At 41.2% G+C, this 6,062-nt stretch overlaps 1 long non-coding RNA gene across 1 annotated transcript; it reads right to left on the reverse strand.

The window, feature by feature from the left end:
• Positions 1–389: 389 nt before the first annotated feature.
• On the reverse strand, positions 390–3,275 carry LOC124275915. The gene is made up of 2 exons (XR_006898380.1): positions 2,423–3,275; positions 390–2,236 (listed from the first exon to the last, which is right to left on the reverse strand). It is a non-coding gene; the product is annotated as an uncharacterized LOC124275915 (long non-coding RNA).
• Between the last annotated feature and the right edge of the window lie 2,787 nt (positions 3,276–6,062).

Below are 6,062 nucleotides of genomic sequence, written 5' to 3' on the forward strand. Positions count from 1 at the left end.
TTGACATGTCTTTGCATGTGTTTGTCACGTGTGCCAGGATACGCTAATTTTGTGGACACCCGGTGCCGTCATTATTGTTACTGATTCATGCTCAGGTATCAAATCAAACCGAACCTCGGATTTCTTCTGAGCACACAGGGTTTATACGTCCATATATCAATGTCTACATGGGATTTCTCTCTTTATTCAACATATGTTGTTCAACTACAAATATTTAGTAATATTATGCTTCCAGTCAATATATCGCTCTTTGTAGGAAACAAGTGATTGATATTGTGAGCATCGACCAAGGCCATCGATGTAAACATTCAATTAAGTCACCAATTAAAGACCTACCAATGGCTCATGACTGGTTCACACAATCACATAGAATGTCTCAGAATAGTAAAGTATGTATATGCTTGACTTTATTATCATAGCAAGTTAATGCTGTTGAAATAGAATAACAGTGCAATCTGTTATTCTAACAGTAGTGTTAGTGTCCCCTGTGTTGAAACACAAAATAACTCCTTCCCATCATATTGGTATAGTCTGTATAAATACAAGACAAACATCTTTCTACTATTGTAATTCGTCAATTCACGTTAACAAAAGCATGTATTTATGAACCGGTATCAAATGGGAATGACACCTGGTGTCCGTGAAACTGGCGAAAGAGTCCTGCCCAACCCGTAGCACCTGTCCGAAATACATGCAAAAGCATGTCAAGCGTTCACCTGAAAAAATCAACTCGGGAACAAGGTCAAAGTATTAAACTGCTGCACATGCAACTGGCATTTGTCACTTAAGTGTCACATTTTGAAATGCCCTCCACATCACCCATCACAAAGCTTTATTATTCTTTACCCATCCCGGCAGACCTACAACCAACACTATCAACAAAGCTCACGTCGTTCTCTTCCTGGAAACAGGTGTCCCAATCAAACTCTCCGATTTCCCGTTCCAAATCACGCACGCACTCAATACACTTAGCTACACCGTCCAGAAGGTGGAAACCAAGTTTTAATCTGAATATAGTGTAACCCTAGACACGAAGCTCGGGCCACCGTATTAACCTTTACAGTTGTTGTGGACACTGATACCTCCCTAATCAGCCTCCCATTAAGCTTCATTGCAGCTCACGGCTCATCTATTTCCAGCGATAAAAGGGATGCATTTAACGTAGAAGGTACTTAATATAGAACTACCGTTATATCTGTTTGCTGACTCATCATTTTCTGTACTACGATATAGGCACACCTTAGAATGCTCTTGACAGTTACATTTAATATTTGTATACATGTATAGAAATGTAAAACATTTGTTTTATTTTACATTTGAATTCATTGCAAACTTTATTTAGTTATGTTCAAAGTAGGAACATTCATATAAGTAATTCATTTGATTGAGATTCTTTTCATGTCATTTTTGATTTACTTAACGAGATTAAACTATATCCCTCTGCAACTTTGAAGCGTATTAATTGTCAGTTTATATCAATATTGAATACACCGTCTAGTCCCGTTCCTGTTGAAAAGAATAAAGTGTAAATGATCTGAGCTGAATCCAACGTTTCTCGTTCGGCGAGAACCACCCGAGGTCTGTGAGACGTCCCATGACAATACCACACTTTGCACAGCTTCAGTGCCTCAACTCTGTCTCCAAGTGCAACACTGCCACTTAATAGGGGAAATCGATGCCAACTTCCTGCAGTACCCTATGTTGTAATAACAGATGTTCTGGCATATAGGCCTATTTCCAGTCTATTACCGCATGGTGTTGGAGAAATGGAAGGCGATCGAAAATACGAGTGCAATTACATTATCTAGCATTGGTATGGCGGTCTGCTCAACATTTATCCCATGTTAAGCGTGAACAAGTGCCCTGACGTCTACTGAAAGGCATCATTCAGTGGTAAAATCGGAAACGTCGTCTCCGAACGTCTTTGTGTAATATGCTGCTCTGAGCTAGACACATGCCTGGAGTCGAATCTGGTTCAGTTCACTTACTTATCTCTTCTGATCTGTCTATGAAACGAACGAGGACACAGTTCAACCATGTGATATACACCGCAAAGAGCTGTTACTTGATTTTCCTTCGAAGTGTACATAATTCGGATATGTAAGACATCCACTGATGTAATCCATTCCTTGATATGCGTCCGCTTCGAAACGTTATTCCCTGGTTGACGTCCAGTTATGGAAGCTATTCTCTGATAGACGTCCATAGCTAGAAGCTATTCGTAGATAGGCGTCCACTTTATGAAGATATTCATAGATAGACGTCCATTTTAGGAAGGTATTCTTTAATAGGCGTCTACTTAAGGAAGCTATTCTTTTATAGACGTTCACTTTAGGAAGCTATTCTTTGATAGACGTCCATTTTAGGTGTGTTCCTTTGATGGACGCGTTCTTTGGGAAGCTATTCCTTGATAGACATCCACTTTTGAAAGCTATTCCTCGTTAGACGTCCACTTTATTGAGGTCCACATTATTCTTCAATAGACCTCCACTTCTGGAAGCTGTTCTCTGAATGACGTCCACATCTAGAAACCATTCCTTGTTGGAAGTCCACTTTCAGAACCTATATTTTGATAGACGCCCACTTCTGGAGGCAGTTCTCGTACTGACGACCACATCCCTTGAACCTATCCCTTGTTAGACATCGAATGTAGGAAGCTATTTTTTATAGGATCCCACTTTGAGAAACTATTCCGTGTTAGACGTCCACTTCTGGAAGCTATTCCTTTTTGGAAGTCCATTTATATAAAGCTATTTTTTGAGAGACGCCCACTTCAAAAAGCTATTACATGTGTAGAAGCTGTTTCTTGACAGTTGTTTCACATGTACGACGTTCCCCTGGTGTCAGACGTTCATGTACACGTTCTGTCTCATACACATTGAACACCACAGCTGTAGTTAAACAGAGAACTCCTTTCAGCAGGTCCACCGTCTGTTACGTCTCTCTGAATGATCCATTGTCAACAACAACAGCCTTACAGGGGAATATGATGGATCGATAACTTGAACATCGATCGTACCTGGCGCTGTCCGAAGGTACTATCAAACAGTTATGTCACAATTGAGGCGGCTTTAAAGCACAATTTCAATAAATTTCAGCTTTCTTTTAAGTCTTTGCGTCTTTGAAAATAGAAATGTCTCAATGATATCATTATATATATCACTGAATCAAATAATTTCGTCTCTTCATCACTCCACCCTTTCAGGTAAGTATCAAACACACCGTCCATATTTAAAACGTCATATTCTTGATTCGTAAAATGTCCAATGGTGACTAGTCAATGACTGATGACTGGTGAGGCGTTTCCCAGCATTTACCGTTATTGGCACGGTGCCTATGATTTATACATTTCCCTGATGTCATGCTTATACCAGCAGTTCCATATCGAGGCTTTGTCTGCGAAAACACCGTTCATTGATTTCATCCCTATCCGAGTGCAGGAGAAAATGTGAAGAACAAAACGAGACTGCAAGGATTACCGCAGACCGTATATTTGCTCTGGCATCGGGCTTACAGAAAGATGCATTGCCGCACAATCGGCAGTAATCAATCAAGCTTCCCGAGGTCCAGTGTTGTAACGGTGGTTGTTATGTCATCGCGAACAACATCCATGTTCTCTGGATTCCTGCGGGACTAACTCCTCTTGGATTTGTGTCAGTGTGTATAATTCGTAGCCCGTTGTTTTTCATCGTCATCTGGTTATTTTCCATTTTCGAAATATCAGCAGTGACATAGCTTGTGGAACGGTTATTCTTGGTGTTTATTTCTTGACTATTGTTTACTGCTGTGTGTTGTCAGACAAACACGTGTTTTAAGCAAGTTGTGAGTTTCAGGTGTTGCTGATTGGACAGGAAAAACTAATCCTTTAACACCTGGTGTCCTTAAAGATGTTTCCGCGATCTATTCATATGCTGCTGATGGGACAGGATAAACTAATCATTTAACACCTGGTGTCTTATGGTCTTCCGTTATCTATTCATATGCTGCTGATACCGCAGGATACACTAACCTTTAACACCTGGTGTCCGAATTGTTTTCCCCGTGATCTATCCATATGCTGCTGATACCGCAGGATACACTAACCTTTAACACCTGGTGTCCGAATTGTTTTCCCCGTGATCTATCCATATGCTGCTGATGGGGCAGGATACACTAACCCTTTAACACCTGGTGTCCGTATTGGTTTTCCGTGATCTATCAATATGCTGCTGATGGGGCAGGATAAACTAACCTTTAGCACCTGGTGTCCTTATTAGTCTTCCGTTATCTGTTCATATGCTGCTGATGGGGCAGGATAAACTAACCTTTAGCACCTGGTGTCCTTATTAGTCTTCCGTTATCTGTTCATATGCTGCTGATCGGGCAGGATAAACTAACCCTTTAACACCTGGTGTCATCAGTGATACATTCATATATATTCAGTCCGATTTTGTCTTATGACTTTACTCCCAATGAAGTTTGTTTTGTCGGAGAATCAACACTGGATATTCTTTGGTGATGACGTCATAGATATATTACAAGAGAAGGACATCACACCTCAGTATTGTTCTGCGATTACATGTCAGTTATAGAAGAGTTCGTTGTTTGCGTTTTACATATTAAACGACGTTGAATGAAAGTCTTAACTCAGTCAATATTCGCCTTTTTTCGATTTTTCTTGTCATTGTAATTGTCCGGATTGTATAGTGTACGGACTAACGGGGTTCAACTGTCACTGTATGGCAGTATTATTTCGTTTTATGGTGATAATAAATGAAAAACAGATGTAAAACTCGCCAAATAATGTATTGTACGAATCAAGGTCCGGATCCACAAAGCGTTCGTAACGTTACGACTCTATACAACATCATTGACCTACGAATGACGCAGTGCTACGAACACTTTGTGGACATGGTCCCTGATGTGTAGTGGTATAACGAGTGGATTCGTTATACCAGATAATTCGAGTCATCCGACATTGAAAATATAGTGAATACCGGATTTACGAACATAGTTTGGGTCATGGGGGTACCTTGGTGATTTACCTTTATATCAACATTATCTTCCACAGGACCCTTGAATTTCCGGGGTAGAATAGGTCTTCAGCAACCTATGCTTGCAACAAAAAAGCGACTATGCTTGTCGTAAGAGGCGACTAACGGGATCGGGTGGTCAGACTCGCTGACTTTTTTGACACATGTCATCGGTTCCCAATCGCGCAGATCGATGCTCATGCTGTTGAACACTGGATTGTCTGGTCCAGACTCGATTATTTACAGACCGCCGCCATATAGCTGGAATAGTGCTGAGTGCGGCGTAAAACTAAACTCACTCACTCACTCACTCTCTTCCACAGTAGAAATATTTCAGTTTATGAATTCATAAATATTCATATACAGATAAAAAAAGACAAAGCCCCTTCCACATCCATAAGAAATCTCTGCTAACATCAGAATCGATAATACCGACTGTGTCGTGAGAATGTGTGCATGTATCATTGTCAGACAATGATGATAACAGGTGTTCGCGAAACGGTGAGGTTATCCTGCCCCACTGGTGGCACCAGTAATAAACAAATGGAAAGGCTAGCCAACCACCGTGCATACACACATATATGGTTATTCAGGGTCGGCCCAGCCACTGAGGAACTCATGTATGTCTTAAGAACCAGGAGTGAATGAGTACAGTTTTACGCCGCTTTAAGCAATATTCCAGCAACATCACGACTGGGGACACCAGTAATGGGCTTGACACGTTGTACCCATGAGGGGAATCGAACCCCTGTCTTCAACGCTACCTCACTACCCCTTAAGAACTAGGAGACAATATGAAGTATCAGAGAGTATCAGCCGAAACAGATTCTATTGGCCACCTGGTGGTGAAAAATGTATGAACTGACGACCGAAATTCACTGGGGTCACCAGGTACTCGCCTAGATGCGGGAATTGAGAGCGGGTTCTGTGATTTTGGTGCCTTCGTTGTCCTGACTCAATGGCATGCATACCTGCTGTTGGTTTCATTTTCACGACTGTCTGGTGAAGAATTTTACTGACTACAGCACAAAACAATGTCCTAACAAAGTG

Source organism: Haliotis rubra, unplaced genomic scaffold (genome assembly GCF_003918875.1).
Source record: "Haliotis rubra isolate DU_JTF1 unplaced genomic scaffold, ASM391887v1 Scf204, whole genome shotgun sequence".
NCBI lineage: Eukaryota > Metazoa > Mollusca > Gastropoda > Lepetellida > Haliotidae > Haliotis > Haliotis rubra.